Below are 20,363 nucleotides of genomic sequence, written 5' to 3' on the forward strand. Positions count from 1 at the left end.
TGTGAAAATTGTTCAGAGCCCACTTCTGACAAAAAGCCTGTTTAATTACAAAACTTTTGTTTTGTAATTAAAAGCTTTGCAAAGGCCTTACACTTCCATTTTGAAGTAAAATATTGCCCAAAGAGTTTGTGAACTCCCCATCCCTGGAGAAGTTCAACCCTAGACTGGATGGGGCTCTGAGTAACCCGGCCTAGTGGAAGTTTCCCTGCCCATAGCAGGAGGGTTCCTAGATGATCTTTAAGGCAACTTTCAACCCAAACCATTCTGTGATTCTATGAAATACCAGTTCCTTTTGTGCTTACTTGGCAAGATCTGAACTCTTGCAAACACATGGAGTCCAGGAAAGTGGAGTGTTTCTTCTTAGCATATTGCATGGCAGGCACTATGTCAAAAGACTATTCTGGCTGTATCACTGGGGTTGGTGAGGAAAGACTTATGCCTCCCACTTTGTACCTGCTCAGGGGACACCAGCCACCCCGATTATTATGATAGTGTTCCCAGGAAAAACAGGAGGAAGTATTCTTTGTTAAAGATTAATTTGGCTTATTGTGGGTCTTTAACATTGAAATAAGAAAAGAGGCACAGAAGAGCCTTTGCTCTTTGCTCTTGTGCTAATAAATAGTAATAATAATTTCTGGGAGAGCCACGCCCAAGTCTTTTCCAAAGGTGTCCCCACATCTTCTTAACGTAACTTTTACCCTCTGGAATTTTCCTACCTCTCCCACTTCGTGGCCCCTCCTCCCAGCACTGGCTGCTGCCTGCCTCGCAGGCAGCCCCGGGCTGAGGGATGGGTGTCTTTGCAGGGCACTGCTCCTACTTCACTGCTCCCTGCCCCTGCCTAAGGCAGGAACTTACCTGAGGACAGAGAGATGCCTGACTTGTGAGGCACATGCACGCTTGGGTGCCAGGAGGGTGGGGAAGCCATTCTCAGCACCTGAAGGGTTGTAGCACCATGTGTCTGCCCTTCACCCTCACCCCAGCCTGCTTACAGAGAGAACCTCTTCTCCAGAGCCACTGAAGTGGCTCTTGGCCCATTCCAAAAGGAACTTTATGCTGACCCTGAAGATGGTGGTGGTTACACCACTTCCTCTCTGGGTTACTTTTGAGAAGTTTCCCTCTGTTGCATGGGGAAGGGCTGGTGTATAGATGTAGAGTTGTAGAGACAACTGCGCAAGTCTATGCATTTGCAAAGTTTTTTGTTCCTTCTTAAACCATCTAAAGATGGTCAGAAGGAGGTTAAAAGCTTACAACTGAGCTTTTAAAAGAACAGGAGAAATCCACATTAAAATGCTCATAGAAGTGTTTTATCAGAGCTTGATACAGACAGATGCTAAAAAATCCTAATATTTATGAAATGAATGAGCATTTTCCTCCTCAGTATCTTGATTTATACCTGAAAGTCTATGTTAGAAGGTATTCTACAAACAGTATCTTATAATTGTTTCAGTTTTAGTGTAGAGTTTAAGCTACAGTAGAATAAACATCTGAGCAATGTAAACATGCATGACCTGAGCCTAAGAAAAGGAAAAATAGTGTCATTCTTCTTTCTTACGATGTTTTTCCTCCAGGGTATATTTTTTCCCCTAGTACCTAATCAAAGAAGCTTCTTTATTTTGGTGCTAAGTTATGGCTCCCTCATCAGAGGATTGCTAGGCAGAAGACAAGAAGGGTGTTTCCTTTCCCTCATTATTGTTTTGCTTTTTTTTTTCAGGTAAACCATAACTTGGCTGGCTCCATGATTTGAGTGTCAAAAGGAGGCCTTTGCAAGGCCCATAGTGACCATGGCTTAGTGGGATGGTGAGTAGGCATGTTGTGATGGCCTCACTTCTGCAACCTAAAGAGCTCTGTGAAAGCTGCGGGAAACCATGCCACAGCCCTGCCATTAGCCTGTCAGAGGAGTGTGGCAGCTCTCATCACCCCACCTTCCAGCTAACCTAGAAATATTCTGTCCAGTCTTGCCTTATGCAAACCCACAATACACCCAGCACTGCAACTTGCTGCAGCACTCAGAGGAAGTATTAATTCAGCTCTCAGAAGTGAGGAATACTAGTGCTCTCAAGCCAGTGATATTCAGGCATGTCTCCAGGAATATATTATTCTTCATAAGAAGGATACTCTCTAATACCAGGCTTTGAGATTTGCAAAGTGATAGTAGTATAGCCCAAATGAACAATTAAAATTTGGCAAACTACTGTTCATTTCCCATTTAGAATCACAGGAACAATGTTGGAGTTTTATTTGATTAACATTCACTATCTGTAGTGATCAAAGGACTATGTCTAAAAAGTTAGCATTTTAGAAGGTCTTTGATAGTTAGCAATAAAATTCTCATACTTAGTCTGAAATCATTCCCATCTGCATTCTTTATTTGCATATAATTTATGAAGTATCATTAACAAAATCAAACACATAGTAAGCACACCTAAAGCATCCATCCAACACAAAATAGAGACTCCAGATAATTAGGGTAACTTCTATTATTTTACTTCTCTGCCCCTCCTGTAATTAGTATTGTTTGTAGTTGAAAAGGGAAAGAATCAAAGACTTTTCAGAAGATACTGTTATAGTCTCACCTTATTTCACAACATACTGTTTTAATCACACCTTATGCTTTGTAGGTGGCTTCTGAGCAAACTAGGTTTGACTCCCTTCAGTGGCAGTCTACAATTGATGTCTCATTATGTAGTTCATGTCCAGGAAATGAAAATTTTTACTTCAGACAGAGTATTGCCTGCTAAAGGACTTATTCCTACATTATCAACAGAAATCAAACAACATTACTTTTACAGCAGCTACTTTTCTACTTAAGTAAGTATGATTATTTATTGACCATCAGTATCCTGCAGAAGTCAGGGAGCACACAGGGTAAAGAATGATTAGCGTAGCAAGAGTTGACTTGGGCTAATTTCCAACACCAAGACTACGCAGTATAGAATATCTTTTTATGAATATGACCTTTATAGCATATTGCATTACCCTACTAATACCACAAGGAATGTTTTATTTGGGTTTATGCAGTTTTAAAGAAGACTGTTAAGGACATATCCATCATTTATTACTTCTGATGAAAAATCGTATTTCAACAAATCAAACTTTTAATAGAAAAAAATGTAGGTATTTCACACTTACACACATTAAAAAAAAAAGGTGTATGAAAAAAGTGCAAAGTTCGTAGTTTTCCTATATGGACTGAGTGTTTTCCATTTGGAGTTACAGACCAGTTTTCATCTGGGAATGATAACATTTGCTCTTGTTCCCACCTCTCCTCTGATCCTGGCTGCCTGTGCATAAACACACCTCAATGCACCTGTAGGGATTGAAGCAGCCACCTCCCTGAGCAGCCAGCTTGGCCAATGTCTGCTGCAGCAGAAAGCTGCGTCCATGGAAAATCCACAGGAACTGAGCACTGAGCCCATGAGATGCCATGCCAGGAGGAGGTGACTGGCTATCTTTTGATTTATTTGTCCTTCCAGCTGCAGCTCTTCTGGGACCACAAGAAGAGTGTATGCTGCCTGGTGTGCATGTGGCTCACCAAAACCTTGGGCTGCTCCTTCACCAGGGCCCATGAGACCACAGCTACAGTCCAGGGGAAGTGGTGGCCCCTTCAACAGTGCTTGAAGATGCTCACTGAAGAGAGGAGTCTTCATGTTCCCAGAATCAAGGTAGTGCCCATCCTCATACATTTTTCTCAGACATTTCAAAACAGGAAAGGCCAAGATTTCATCATAGTTAATAATGTATTGTGCTCCTTAGTGCTTAAAGAAGAGAATAAAAAATACCTTACAAAGAAGAGAACTAAAAATAGTGATAACAGAGCATGCACTTACAATGAACAGCATTTACCCAGGATGTGATAAGAGGTGATCACCTTCATGTGTCTAATAGGGACTACTTTCTATCTAATCAGTAATTAGCTGACCAATATAATTAGAGTGTTTGGTGTTAGAAAGTAATGGCACTGTGTCCTCTTACTGAACTTTGGAGCAGGGAGATGAAAAGCAGGACTGTGAATACCTCATTGTTTTGAAGGATGTAGACTGCACAGGTGTACCAGAAATGTATTCTTTCATTCACTGCACAACTGAAAGACTATGCAACAGTACCCGTTGCAGATTCCAGTGTTCCACAGCAATAGTCACAAAGAAAGAAATCTGCCCACAGCCTCAGTTATCTATGAGACACAGATTTAAAATTGACATTGAAATCATGATTCAAAAATACCATGGCAGCCTAAGCAAAACAGGTTTTCAGAAGTCAATTTTTCAAAGCAGCATACAGAAAGCATGAAAACTGGCAATCACTCAATGATTTACAGGAACTTGATAGCATCAGAGTAGACTATCTAACAACTTGTCCATTCTTGTATTGGCAGAAGTGGCTGTATTTCTTTTCTGAACTTAATAAATAACAATGTCAAAAACAATACTTAAACTTGAAGCAATATTTAAATAAATCTCATGTTTGACAAATTGCTCATGCACAGAAATGAAGTAAAATAGTTCCACAATCACCTGATGGAACAGTGGATTGCAGGACAGTAGCTGAAACTGAAATTGCAACAGTAGTGGTTTTAGATTTAGATTAACTGCAAAGGACTTCTGCAAGCATTCTGCAGGTTCTGTACAACACAGTGAGACTCTGAAGTTTCAAGAAAAGTTAATGACAACTTACCAGCATGTAAGCTACCTACAGCAGTACACAGAATACAGAAAGACAGCAAAATGTGACTAGGAAAACACATCCAAATCTGTCTCTGTGGGATTATACCTGTCTCAACATTTTGTCCATTAGTGATACCACACATGAGATAACAGGGGTTTTTCTTATGCACTGAAATGTTTACAAGTTAGATATCTGCCCTGTGAAAATTTTACTCCTGCAAAGTGTGTACCACTAGTCCTCAGAAACCTGTTTCAAAGAAGAATTCAAGTTTAAGGATGATCGTTTTTGAATAGTCACAACATTCTCACAGAATTCCCAAAACTGCTTAGGCAGGTGAATACAGGGCAGAGTGTACCATTTTAACTCAAACCTTTAAAGCCTCTTGTCAAAACTATCAATATCTCGGCATCTGAGCGTGCTGTGGGTGATGATGTCACACCAAGTAGACAGTTGCCATCACTTAGAAGCACTCCTCCAAGCACATCAAATCAGGCTATTGAAGATGCAGTGCTAATAAAACTATCCACACATCATTAGGAAGGAGACCTGAAAGTCTACCGGTCTTCAGTGAAAATACCAAAGTTGATGAATTTTGCAGTCATGAGAGATCATTTGGTCCATGTGTTTGCTAGCCTAACACTGACCCTTCTCTCTCTGGCTGAGGGCATCCACCCTGAGCACTACTATCTGTGCTGCTGTGAGCTGCCAGCCCCACGGAGCACCTTGTCCCTCTGGCAGCAGCTTCTAAGGCAGGTCTGAATGAAGAGCAGTTGTACAGTGCCTGACAAGAAACTGTGAGAGTGCATGAGCATCTGCTGGTTAAGCCTGCTGCAGTCAGCAGTTGTATGGGGATGGTATGTATTAACTGGGCTTGTTCTAACTGAAGCACAGGATCTCTCCCAGGCTTTGTAGAAAATCCTTCTGATGAAAAAGGAAAGCCTTTTATGACTCCAGCTTACCAAATAGCCATCTCATTCAAAGCATCAGCACAGCTCTCCTATAAAGTCCTGCATTATTTTCCATGCTTAAAGAGCACATGCTTAAAGGCAGCAGCTGAGACATGCTAAAAGCTGTCCAAGAAGCATGAAAAGTGGCATCAGACTGTGTGAGCCTTCAGTAATCCACTAATCTTTTTGAACACATTCTTTTGTTTGAGCAGACTTTAGTTATTAGTTTTGACACATTTCACATACTACAAAACTGATCATTATTGTGTAGCTGGCTAATCCTCAGTTTGAGGAAGGATTGATTTTTAAACTAATATAAAAAGGCTGTCAACTTAAGCAAGGAGGCTCTATGTTTCTAAGCATATGATATATTTTGCTTTAACAGCATTATCAGAGTTGATGCAGATGATAGGTAGATTTACATAAAAGGGAAAATGTACATACTGTGAGCACAAAACTGCTTCATAGCCAATGATTAAAGTAGAAATTGGTTTGTTTCTCTGTGAAACATTCACTTGTGGTCACAGTTAGATGACAGGTCTGTTTTAGCAGGCATTTCTGTAAAGATAAAGATAGAATCATACAATCATTTAGGTTGGAAAACACCCTAAAATCATCAAATCCAACCTTTAACCAAGAACTCACCATTAAGCCATGTTCATAAGTACCATGTCTACATAACCTAATAAAGTCAGGAATAAAACTGCAGGAGAAGTATCAATTAACATCTATTTTGATGCATTTATGCCTTAACAATAAAATGAAAAAGTTAAAATCAGAAATAAGGATGCATTTTTAATGTTGGTATTCACAGAACAGCCTATTTTTGCACAGCTATGTGGTATTTTCCATAAAATATTTTTCACTAAGCTAAATATACAATGCCCACTAGGTCTTGCAGAATTAATCAAACTTTTTTACAGGTTTCCAGACTATTAAGAAGCAGTTTACTGTGAAGTCACTGAAAATTAGCTATTAACATTGGCTTTTTTGGTGAGCATCTCTTAACAGTTCCTATAACTATACTTTTTGAGTTCTCAAAATATAGCTTCACTATTTCTTTCTGATGTCTGAGTTTTAATCACTGTTCCAGTCACTGAAAGTCTTTCAATTTCCATTAACAAAATTGAACTCATTACCAGGGCAGAAAGATGTTTCAGGCCAGACTGCACAGTAAGATCCCATTCCTTTTCTGATCCTCCTTTTTCACCTATGAATGAATGCTGAAAATCCAGGAGGCAACTGTTTCCTACCTGAAGAGGGGTCTGGGAGAGATTTTGAATTCATCTTCTAGGTTTCTTCATCTGAAGATCAAACCTTTTAAATCTGCTTATTAAATATGAAATTATATATTTAATTCTATTTAATTCTAAGTTGCCCACATTAATTCTTGCTAAATGTATGCACAGTGGTCACTGATAAATTCAAATGATGGTAGTTTAAAAAATGTTACATTTTGTGACAAGCTTCTAGTGGCTATGGCTGCAGGCTTTATACAAAACTGAAATAAGTCTAAATAAATTATAATCCAGGTAAAGAACTTGAATAACATGTTTAATCCTTCACTAATGTTACCATTTTATAACCAGATTTTCTTTGCTCTTCCACACTATGTATTAAAATAGGCACCTTCTAAGCTTTTGAAAGAATATGATCATTAATGCAGTCCAACTCCTAGGATATATGATGACACTTTTTCACAGTAAGCCAGGCCAAGATAAGAACTACAGCAAACCCTGAGGCTTGCTGTACTGTCCAGATGTTGAGATTTCAGTAGAAGATGGGATGCTTTATCCTTAAAACAATTTTCCAGCTAAAATGCAACTCTCATGATGATAACAAAAACCTGTGTGGTTCATCAGCACAAAGTTTATGCCACACTTAGACAATATTTTAAAACTTAGGGAAGGACTTAATTTATATACAGATGTGGGATTCTGATGTGCATTATAATAAATTCACCCAGTTGGATTTTAATTTGCATACATTATCCTATTATCATGCCTCTCCCAAAGCTTTACTAGTTTTGGTGCAATACTGCCTGAATGTAGCTAGACTGTTTTCAAAAATTAGTTGATTCAAAGCCAGTGCAAAAATTATTTATTTTTGGAGCTTTGTTGGGTGTTCCCAAGCATATTTTTCCATATTGGCACTTGAATGATTTTTATTACAGTCTATGCTCACTAATACTATATTTAGCCTTTTACTCCAGGAGATTCTCATAAGTGTATTATATATTACTCAGAATTATTAATCAGTAGCTTGTCCTGCATGAGTACACACTAGAACTTGTACATGGAAAAATGCAAATCATTTTGTTCACTCCAGATAGGAGATGGCTTGTAAGGGTGAAAAATGAGCAAGGAGCAGAAATTAAAGCCTTGGCTAGTGTTTTTCCTGTTATTTAAGCAAAATTGGTCAGTGTCTTACACTGACTGCAGGGGAGAGGTGAGGGAATGTGAAAGTTGCTCAGTGATGAAAAGTAGGAATCTCTTCATACAGATCCTGCTTGGGTGAGGATTGACTCTCTTCAGAGGTATCAAACTAACTTAAACACTCCTTTAGTCTCAGGCCTGTATGAGAGTTAAGATGCCCATAACATCAAATTCAGCCCTGTGGGGGGTTTGGTCTCTGGAAGCCATACTGATCTGCCTTTTGTATCCCCTGCAAGGTGGGCTCCTGAACTGAGCCCAGGGATACAGCCACAGTGTGAAGGATGCCAGGTCCTGGTCAGGCAGTGCAGCAGGAGCTGCTGTGCAGAGGCACAAGTGCACTTTTGGTGCTTCAGGAAGGAGGGAAACAGTCTCTTAACAACACAGTCTCTGTGTCTGTGGCTCTGACACAGAGTGCCTGAAGACTTAGAATCGCTGATTCTAGCTGCAAGAGGGTGTTGTCCGTAAGAATGATTATTTGCTGTTTCATTGCAGTCTAGTAGTGTTATGCAGAGCACCCTACAGGCACAAATTACAGTCCTCACTCTAGTCATAAAAGATTGCAACCAAAATTTCAAAATATATTGGGCAGAAATCCAGCGTTAGATCCACCTTTCTTTAGAAAGAGTCTCTCTCTATCAAAGTGCCCTACGCCAATTGACTGTGAGCTAAGCTCTCCCCACCCTGAATAACAGCACTAATTAAAAGAAGTTTTTGGCTAATTGCATTTCATACTGCCGCTTAGGTTGACCTAATTTGTGCTTGGCAGTCTCTGTAAGGAAAGTTAGTCAGTGAAGAATAAGACACTGTGTTGCAGTAAACAACTCAATGCAGCCAGTATCTGGGCAGTCTAAAATAGACATTTGTAGCTCTTCAAAGTTAAGAACAAAAAATGGTGTTTCTTTGTTGCTAATTTTATAAGCACTTTGTAGGGCAAAATCAAACAGCGCATTTGTTGCAGCACAAATATTGCCTGAGATGGGTGCAGAAAACTGGTGAATCATTTCCTGTTTGCTGCATTGCTGCTTCACAGCTTTTCCCCAGCAAGGGAATGATGTTGCCCAATCTACGAAGCACATCTGGGCACTCAGTGTCGCAGTCCCCTCATGGTTGCGGGGGGCTGTGCACAACAGCACACGCGGTGTGTGGTGAGCACCGTACACAGTGTGCTGTGGCAGGTACGAGGACAGGACTAGAAAGGAGCTGGGCAGGGATCAGTGCCCACCCAGCCTTGCCCTACCCTGTAACCTGGACAAGGGGAGGGGGTAGTCACTCCATGATGCAAATGGCTTGAGGAAGCCCACTCTCCCTTTGATGTTGCTGATAATAACTGATTAGAGGGAAGAGGGAGCCTTAAGTTCCTTTCTGGGCTTACCTGGCATGTGGATTCCCACTGCAGTCCAATACATGGAACTTCAGCAGCCCTTACACCCCCACAAAGGGCTGTCGAAGTTGAGTCAGGAATGTCACAACTGCAATTGCAAAGGCCTAAGTCTGAAGGAAGGTCCTGACTGTGTCTGGACTAAGCTACATGAAGCAATAAAGGTGTCATGCTCAGAGTAGCTCACAGTAGTTCAGCTGGCTTTGCTGAAGTGCTGCTTGAAGATCATTGGCAAGTACACAGTCACAGGAACACTGGTTAAAAGAGGCCTGTGAAGGTCATCAACTCCAGCCTCTTTCTGAAAGCAGGACTACCACCAGTGCTGGTTGATAGGTCAGCTATGACTTTGGTCAAGTCCTCTAAGCATCCAGATTCCCCTGCCTTCCCAGACAATCTCTTCCAGTGCTGCACCATCCTCCTGATGGAAATGTTTTTGTAATGTCCAGTCTGAACCTCCAGTTTGTGGCCATAGCTGCATGTTATATCATCTGCCAGCTCAGAGAGATTCAGTTTTCTCATTTGCTTCTGACATGTCAAAATCTTCACCAAAGTCAATAAATACTCCATGTAGCCTGCTCCTCGCAGACTGCAGTCAGGCCTCTCAAGGATTTACCCTTGGTTCATCTTTCCATCTTTATGTTACTGGAAATGATCCCCAAGAATCATGCTCCCTTATCTTTCCAGGGCTGAGGTGAGACTTACTTGCCTACAGTTCCTCTTCCCAGGTCTTTCTTTTTGCCTTGACTATAGACATATATAACTGTATATAATGGATATAACATTAGCCTTTTTCTAGTAAGAATAGCAGCTTCCACTCCCCCAGTTTCACTGCTGTCTTCATCTCAGCAGTTGTTTAGTAACTTTTTCTAAAGCCTCTCACATGAATTGTGTTTTAGATGTGTTCTATAGACTCCTGCCACTTCAAAATCATTCCTGACTGTTCAAGATACCAGTTGACTCTTGAAGAACATACCAACCATGTCCTTTACTTCCTTCATTTTGAAGGAAGCTGCCTGGTTGGAACACAAGTTGAGACCATTGAAAGGAAGGATAGTTATGCAGACAGAAAATCAACATAGACTGATGATAAACACTGGCTATCTTATTTTCACTGAACAGAGGTTAAAATTTTCAGCCTGTAAGGTGTGTTTTAAAACTTGATTATTTGTTCCAGTTACTTTACTGTTTCCTGTATTTTTTCCTTCTTTTGGGAGGAATATAGACTTTTAATTGCTTTTGCAACTAGCTCGCCATAACATAATTTACACTTACCTTTTGGGTACTAGCGACAGAGTTTCATGAAAGAAGCATTTTCTAAATTACAGATATTAACTTTATGGCTATTATGTTTTACTCAAGTTAAATTCTCTCTCCCAAAATATAGTTTACTTAACATAATATAATAAATGTTTTGGGCATGCCCAGTGTATATATACATTATATAGTTGAGTATAAAAATCCAGGAAACGCTCCTTATATGACTTTACCATGCCATTCATATATCACACAATAATATGTGTGGTAAATAACTGAATATAGGAATTTACATAACAGAAGGTGTTTTTTTGATAAAACAATGTTTCCTTAGTCTCTTAAGTCACAAACGTGGTTCTTAAATTTTCTGCTTGCTGTACATCTGATGTAAAACTTAGTCAAATGGTTACTTCATTCCTGTACTCCTTCTCATACCTGAAATCTATACCTGAGATGACAATACTAAAAAATAAAATTGCAGAAGTCAGCAAGGGCAATGAATTATATTTACCTAGGTTGTTTTAGACTTCCCTCTGACAATTCAACCATTAAATCAGTTAATGGAATTAAATTAATTGTATGGGAAAGTCTGCCCTGTGCTTTGTATATTACCTTAGCTTTTAGTGTGTGCTATGCAAAAATTAACTGCCAGCTTTTCACTGTTCATCCTTCAGAGCTAGTTTAGTCAAATGTGTAGGGTTCTCCTCTCTGGGCTCCCAGCTGTCCTGCCCTACACACACTCTTTTTCCAAGGCACAAAACATGAGATCACGCCAGAAGGAAAACTAACTGTGCAACATAAAATGAGGAGAGCCAAATATTTCTGCAGAGCTGTAGAAGTTGCACATGCAGTATGTGTTGCATGGACATGGGTGGATTAGGGATGTGGTACTTAGTGGAACGTAAATGTTCTGTTTTATGCCTGTTCAGCATCTCTACTGCCTATACACCTGACAGCCTGTGCTCTGATCTAATAGTTGCAGCTCACTAGAAATAAAAACAGCAATTGTATGAGAAAAAAGATGAAGCCAGAGAAACTGAACAGTGAATAGGAATTTCTGACAGTACTGGATGCGTGTGAAAGGGAAAGAGAGCATGAGCAAGTCAGAGTCTCTCGGAGTCTGAATGTACTAGCCGTTTTTCTGTCACCCTGAAAACTCAGTTCTGAGCTTGCTGACATGGTTTTCTAAAGACTTTCCCAGGACAGTAACTGTAAACATAGATATGTGTACATTCTTTCTGTTACACGTCCTGTGATGGACATCTCTCATGGCCAGTGCAGTGGGAAAGTGTTATCCTGACCATCCAATCCCTGGCCATGGTCAGAAACCTATAAATCCTGGGAGGAAAAATAAACTTTCTCTTCTTTTCACCATACCTCGACCTGTGCCCGTGTGATCTATTCAGCACCAGGGGCAACATTTTTCAAAGAGGCATAGCTCATCGACTGCACCCATGCATCAACCCTACTCTTCCTGTAGGAAGTCATTCTGTCAGCTGTAATAAAAGGAGAAGCTAAACATTTTTCTGTCCCTAATCACTGTGTTCAAATAGTTCTTGTTAGGTTTCTACCCTGATGGCTTCTTGCAGGGTTGACCATTTTCCTTTTTCTTCTCCGTAAAGGAATGATGTCCAGCTGTTAGCCTGCTCCCTTTCAAGATGTCAGGTGAGTGCACAGCATTCCCCATGCCAGAAATCTTCCTTCCCTGCATTATGTAGGGTTTATTCTCAAGTCACAGACAATGACTTTACCTGATACTTGTGAGCATACAGGCACACAAGAATTCTTTACCTCCAAAACTGTCTACTCAGCACCATCTTCTGCGGACTTTGCCCTCCTTTCAGCCTGCCTGGAAGGAATGAATGGGGTGAAAAGGAGACAACAAGCTCAGTCTCAAGCTGCTGCTTTCAGAGTTGAGCTGGGAAGCTTTCCAGAAGGATATATTGCACAGCTGGAGCCTTGGACTCCAGAAGGGCTGTTCTGAGAGCCCAGCACTAAGGAAGACAGGTGGCCAGAGAACAGGTACTTCAGAGAAGGTTTGTCTTTCTTCAGCAGCAGTGGAAGAAGTAGAACCCCTGTGAAACCCACAAAGCAGTAGCCAGGGTACAGCTAGCAGCTTGTAGGACATGCCCCATCACCTGTATTAGGTGGTCACTCTCACTGCACTGACAGATCCATCATCCATGCCACTGCTCAGCCCCGGGCAACAGCAGAAAGGCAAATTTCAGAATTTACAACCCACAAAACAGTGAATTTCCATTATTTTCCTATCACCTAAAACAAAGCCAGCTGATTTGTGCTAATTGCAGCTTAGATAAAATGAATTTACAGGTAGTTCACATGCTGCCTTTTGTATAGCAGCATGTGAATTAGCTTGGCATCCAATGCTGACCTGACACATCCATAATGGTGGTATGAAGTCAGAGGATCTATTTGCAGAGTGGTATATTGCTTGAATTAAGGGCACAAGGGCAGAGACAAAGGCCATGCAAAATTTGACTCATTTACCTATAAATCAGCTTATGGTTGGGAAGATAATTATTTACTGATATTGGGACACAATCAGTAAGAGAAGCAACAAGAACACATTACGACAAAACTGCTGTATTCCCAGGAAAGGTTAAGGTTTGTGTTGATACTCTGACATACAGGAATGAGAAAATTTGTTTTCAACAGCTTTTATTCCAGGTGATTAGATGGGATGAGGCAGGTTTGTTACTAGCAAAGCATTTGTCTGTGTTTGTAAAAACAGTACACAACATCTATAAAATGTAACAGATCAAACACACCCTTTAGGATATTCATCCTTCCTACTCCTGTAAGCCAGTAAAATCTACATTTTCATCTTAGACTAATCACATGAACCATGCTGGATCTCAGAGCCAGCATCTCACCACATGTAAACCAAACTCCTCTCGAGGCAGTGGAGTAGCACCAGCTGTGCTGATTCAGATCAGATCTACAAACCTCTGTGCATGTGGAGGTCTGCCTATAGGAGCAATGTGAAGTTACCTGTTTACAGAAGTAGGCCTTCAAAACATGTAAAAAACATAATGTGCAGAAAGTTTGCCCTTGTCAGGAGTTGTGGGGTGATTATATCAAGAGTGCTTCCTCTATTAAGAGCAATGTATTGCACTTGAACATAGATTTTTATTATCTCGAACTTGGATATCTACACTAATGTCTACAATTACTCTTTTATGTATTAGAATTACTTTTAAGCAGTTACAAATAGAAGAACCATGAAACATAGACTATGTTGTCTGTAAAACAGCTTTCCATCCCAAAAAAAATGCCTTATAGGCACGGTAAGCATTATAAAACATGAAATTATATTATATTATTGAAATTTAAATTGTTTTAGCACATTGACCTGGTCTTCCAATCAAATGTAACCAACAGACACACAATTCAAAAGAATTGTCCTTTTTATATGTTAATAATTGTGGGGCTCCCAGAACAGTAGCACAATTTATTGGAGACCCCCCCAGCTCTGCTCTTCTTGAGTTCAAATCCAGAAGAAGGCAGAAATCAGCCCCAAGTAAAACCATTTTTTTTCAGAGATTGGCCCTGTGCCTTTCAGGAAAGACACAGACCATGGGACAGCACACTAGTGAAGAGTTCAGGCCTACCTCCTGTATACTGGAGTTGCATCCACCAGCCCATAGTAATTCCTCAGAGAATGAGAAGCTTATGTGCTGTAAACCTCAAGGGTTTGCTGATCTAGGATCACAAAGCAACATTCTTTGACTAAAGATCTTGATGGCACGGAGCTTATTAGCTAAAAACTTTGAACAGAGAGAAGCATGTGTGACTCCACATGTGTGAATATACAGCCATTTTTAAAATAGTATCCTCCCACAACAAGCTAAGTAAACCAAGACTGAAATTCTCAGATTAAGTTATTATACTCTCTGATCTGTCTTTAATTTGTTTTCTGTTATAATTTATCTCTAACAGCTTAGGTAACCAGCACATGTAAGCTACACAATATTGTTATGGTTTGGTAAATGCAGGCATCTTTATATTAGGAATATTATTCATGTACCTTTTTCAGAGGTTGGCCTTGATTTCTTTGCTGCCTCTAGTCTACTGCAGTGTCAAGACTGGCATTTCCTAAAGAGCTGCCATTACAAGAAAATGTAGCTGACTGCACAGGTTTGATCATGTACCTGAATTTCAGAAAGATCCATGATGGAAGGAAGAAGTGATGGAAATTGGATTATTTTGCTTTTACTACTCTGATATATCTAGCAATCAGGCAATTTATCAATCCTCCTTGCCAAAACCTAACTATGTACTTAAAATTTGAAAGTATGCATTATGTAACAAGCCACTATGGTTTCTTGGGCCATATATCATTTGCCTGGGAAACTATAAGGACTAGAACAATAATCATTCCAAGCAGTTGATGCAATCTGTGAGCTGTGCATGGGCACAAAACCTCAGCTCTCCCATTTGAACAGTGTGCAGGGAATCTCCTATTGCTCAAGCTCCTGCCCTGAGATGCAGAGTCCAGGCAGCAAGGGCCATCCAGGCTGTCTTCCCCACTGAGAATTTGTCCCCACTGGGCACTGATGAAACACAGTGCAGCCTGCCACTTCTTGCAGATCTCAGAGACTTATACTCACAAGGGACACCAAATACAACCATCTAGTCATAAAGGGACATAATTCTGGTAGCTTTGCACAGAGAACTGAACTTTCCTCTAAACAGTAGCAACTAAAAGGCAGTAAAATAACGACTGATAGAAGTGTTGCCTTTTTACAGCCACATGGCTGATAACAGTCCTTAAAATAGCTCGTGAGACATAAGCTTCAGTCAGTAAGGGAAAATATTTAATATGATCTTATAAAATAAATTATTTTGTTGGCTTACTGTCATGGGAAACAAATAGTTTCACTAAATCAGAGGCAAATTTATATTTTGAATCTTATCGTACAGTGGTTTGGATTGGAAGGGACCTTAAAGATCATCTAGTTCCAACACCCGTGACATGGGCAGGGACACCTTCCACTAGACCTGGGTGCTCAGACCCCCCCATCAACCTGGCCTTGAATACTTCCCAGGATGGGACATCCACACCTTCTCTGGCCAACCCGTTTAAGTACCTCACCAGTCTTATAGCGAAGAATTTCTTCCTAATATCTAATCTAAACCTACTCTCTTTCAGTTTAAAGGCCTTCCCCCTTGTCCTATCACCTCATGCCCTTGTAAAAAGCCCCTCTCCAGCCTTCATGTAGGCCCCATCTAAGCACTGGAAGGCTGCTATAAAGTGTCCCTGGAGCCTTCTCTTCTCCAGGCTAAACCAGCCCAACTCTCAGCCTTTCCTCTTAGGAGAACTGGCCTTTCTCATCATCTTCATGGCCCTCCTCCAGAGGTCCATTTTTTCTTATGCTGGGGTCCCCAGGCCTGAACACAGTACTTTGGGCAGGTTCTCATGAGAGTGGAGTAGAGGGGCAGAACCACCTTCCTCAACCTGTTGGTCAGCTTCTTTAGATGCAGCCCAGAATACAGTTAGAAGGTACTCTGCATAAATACTATGACTTTTCTTTGTAGCAGACAGACATTTTAATGAGGACTATGACGACAAAGCAAGAAGACAGCTTAGCTTCTCACAGAAAGTCTTAGACGCGCACAGGTCTTAACAAAAGGATGTTTGTGAGATGAAGGCATTTTGAATATTTCCATAACCCATACATGAGAGAGGGGGTACACAGGAATGTCATGCCAGGGCTGCTCAGGCCATGAGTCTCATTTCAGTGCTTCCTTTTGTGACCAGCCCAATATGATATGCCTCCCCCTGCAGCACCCAAAAGCAGGAGAAGCAGTTCCTGGGATAGGGCTTGGAGAGCTGGTAAAGGACAAAATGCACGTCATCTGTGCAAGCAGCTTAACAAAAAAGCTAGAATATGGCCAGAGAAGTAGGGTAAATGAACACCATTAGACCTGGTTAGAGCATATGGTCCCTAATTACCGCTTCAAGAATACTTTGATGTCCTTACAGAGAGATTACATGAAGTTCAAAATGACTTGTTAATAAGTAAGATTTTTGTAAGAACTTGAATAGTGAATGGGTTACAGAGACCGCTGAGTTACATAGGTAGCTTTGAAAACTTCCCCTCAAGATAATAAATGCACGTCCCACCACTTGCTAAAAAGCCTTTCTTCTGCAGAGGCACAGTATTATTTGCACACATTTTGTAGCCATGTTTTTATTCTCTGACTAACTGAAAGTAGCCTCAGTGTATCACTGTGTATGTTGTGCAAGAGCACATTTGGAATTTGCATTTTTTAGATTACCAGACAATAAAAAACCCCTGAGATTGCACAGATATGCACCACCCTTCATTAGAGGTAGTGATATTCTCTCCCACCCAGTCCTGCCCAACCAAGACAATATTGCACATACGCCTCCAGACAATGAGCCTACCACACCTTTTGCCTCTAATTAAAATTATTAAGTTAAGATGGAAAGAAATCCATTTCAGTCTGTGCTTGTTAGCCAAATGTCTTGATAAAACTGAACATGTTCTGCTGCTGCCCACCATCTGTCCTTACAAATACTTTTTGAAAACACTGAGCAGGAAAACAGATTTGTCATTACTTCCACAATTTTATGCCATGCCCTCAGGTTTTTCTTTATGCAGACCAATAGAATCCACAGAATGGGATAAATTTTTATCCTACTAAAACAATTTTGCACTCGACACATTTCAGTAGAAAAGATTCAAACCTAATACATGTAGAAAACTGCAGAGCAATGAGGATATCCTTATTGAGAACAGTATTTTGGGGCAATCTTGCTTCTCCTGTCTCAATTCATTCCTCACATATTCTCAGTTCCCTCAATGCTAGATAAGCTCTCATGGAAGCAGTGTGACTCCCTGTCTTTAACAAAGAGGCTACTTTTCATAGCTGTGCAGCCTTTGAGACATCAAAACAATGTACATCTTCTCAGCTTTCCCTTGTTGCTGAGAATTCAGACACCTGCAAGAAAACATGACTTTTCAATGACTGAGGTAAAAAAAACCTCCTAGACAACCATAGCATCCACTCCTGCCATGATTCCCAGTATTTTGTCCCCATACACTGAAAAAATCCCAGCGGATGCAACACAGCAGCCCAGCCACTGATCAGTATGGGCTGCCAAGAAGGTTGATGCTCTTTCTTATGCAGACTCCCTACTGAATTTTAAGTGCAGTCACCATCCCCAGGCTTCCAGTGAGCTGCTTTAACTATTGTGCCATAGGTGCCTTAAAAGCTTCACCGCAGGTACAATGTTATAGTCGAATGGTGTTTGTAAGACAAAGGAAAATGGACTTTGCCTGAGGCTGATGCTAATCTCTAGAGAAAAACAGGAATATCTCCTACTGCTGCAGGACCAACTGTGAGCTCCCTTCCCATCAATTATTGCAATTTGTTCTTATTTTTTCGAACTACTCTTCTTTCTTATCAGAGAAGCTCTTCCCAACAAATAAGTGGGAATTACTTTTAATCCACAATGGGTGTGAATAAACAGTGCCAGATGCAAACATTATCCCATCACAAGACGAGAACTGGCTCACACAGGTGCAGGTATTAAATTCCTTGGGGTTTGAGTTCAGGCAATACAGAGGCCACTCTTTCTTTGGCAAATTTTGGTGAGATAAAGGTGGAGTGTGAAGATTTCTGGAATACCAGGGCTGTTTAATAAAAAGCTGCTGATCAGATATTAAATCAGTGAGTGTTGGCTAATCCCACTGCATTCCAGATCACGTGAGGCCAGGGCTGCTTAGGAAGGAGCAGCAGTACCTCTTCCTCCTCAAACCAGTGCAGAGCTCTGCTTGCTGCTAGAAGGGACAAGAAGAAGAATATTACAGAAAAGTCTCTAATACTAAATGCAAGAAGTGTGATTTTTTTTTTGAAGTAGAAAAATACAAGGAGGTCACAAGGAATGGCAGCAGCAAGATTTAAAATTATAACAGATATATCTAAAAGGCTTCTAGACAAAGCATGCACAGGAAAAGGGCCTTTTTTCAGTCTTCTATGAGTTAAACTCCATTTGCAAATTCTTTCTAGAAATTCCTTAGGAGCAGGCTTTCCTCTGCAATTTCTGGTCCCATCCATTTCAGGTTAGACTGGAAATATTGAGAAAGAGGCTCCTGACTCACTAACAGCCCAGTCTTTCTCAGGCTATTGACTCCCTCATATTCAAATCCACAAATTTCTCAGGAAGTACAAATACATGAGTCTGAGGATGTTATCTTGTAAGGCAGAATATTCGACTGACTTCAAAAGTCAAAAACAAAATTTTGCATCATTGCCAAAGCTGTGTCTGTGACAGCCAAGGTGAGAACAATGAGGAAAAGTGAGGATGAAAATGGGCACTCTGTTGTGAATGAAATTTGTTTCTATTTCCTCTCCTTGTGTTGAGATTCTTGAGGCTTTGTGCCCCTCCCCTCTTTGTTTTCAGTTACATTTAAATGACATAGTCAAGTGACTATTTTGAGCTATCCAAAGCTTTCTGGAGGCAATGGGAAGGAATTATACTGACTTAATCTGTTGGGTTAATATGACATTTTTGGAAATGTAACTGCATGTGATATTCCAAATACCACTTCCTACACTGCAGTAACTTCACACTATACCTAGTTATTACAGCATATAGCTGTCTCAGATGATGTCAAAAGTTCACAGTTTACCCCCCAAAATCTCAGTAAGCAGACAGAAAACTTTATGTCAAATTTCAGAAGTAGGGAGGGGAAACAAAAACAAAATCCAAAAACCTAATCCTTACCTTCTCAAATGACTCAAGTTCTGGAGTACAGGATGAGAGAAAACTATATTTGCTTGTTGTGAGAGGGATGAAAATCATAACACGGCTGCAATTACTTTCTTACTGGAAAAAGAAGAAACTAAAAGAGAAAAACTATTATTGAGCAAAATTTTTCACAAGTTGAAAAAAGAAAATAAGTACCATAAATACATCCTTTTGTGTCTTACAAAACAATTTGAAAAACCATCTTTCATCCATTTCTAACTAGAGCTGTGGTTCTAGCTTTTACATGAGCAGTAATGAAACTGTTTCCTGAACTCCTGTATAATTTCTTTAAACTTTTCCTCCTTATTGCTTCTGAACACTCAGCATTTTACTTTTTTTTCAAATGAGTATCATTAAACACATATGACTCGTTAGTAATGATGTCTCAGTTTGGGACAACATTGGTGGCTTCCTCTCCCAGCTTTCTGCCCTTTCTTTCTCTTGGTAGTTAGTTATTCCTCTTGCTTCAGGGGTAGCTCAGCAGCACATGAAGCTCCTTCACAACTCAAGTTTGGAGGAAACCAGGATCCATTTCAATTTCCTCTAGTACACCTACCTCTAATTTATGGCAGCTCAGCAACTGCTTCTGAGCAGACACAGCCTCTGCAGCAGAGGCAAAAGCTGCTGAGAGAAGAGCAGGGTAGATTTCCTGGCTGAATTCAAAGGACCAGGTGAGGTACATTAGCAAATGCCATGTGTCACATTAAGGAAATTTGAGGAGTAATGCACTCAATGAAAACAAAACAGAGTTTGGCAGCAGTCTAAATATTTGGAGGGTGGGGGAGGGAGGAAGAGAAGGTGCTACAGGGCCATTAAGAGTTGTTAGATGATTATTCAGATCTGGAAAAAAATGCTTAAAGAGGAGTCCCCAGGGAGATTCAAAA

Source organism: Pseudopodoces humilis, chromosome 6, assembly GCF_049639895.1.
Source record: "Pseudopodoces humilis isolate 2021_Gansu_Grassland_sample_001 chromosome 6, ASM4963989v1, whole genome shotgun sequence".
Taxonomy (NCBI): domain Eukaryota; kingdom Metazoa; phylum Chordata; class Aves; order Passeriformes; family Paridae; genus Pseudopodoces; species Pseudopodoces humilis.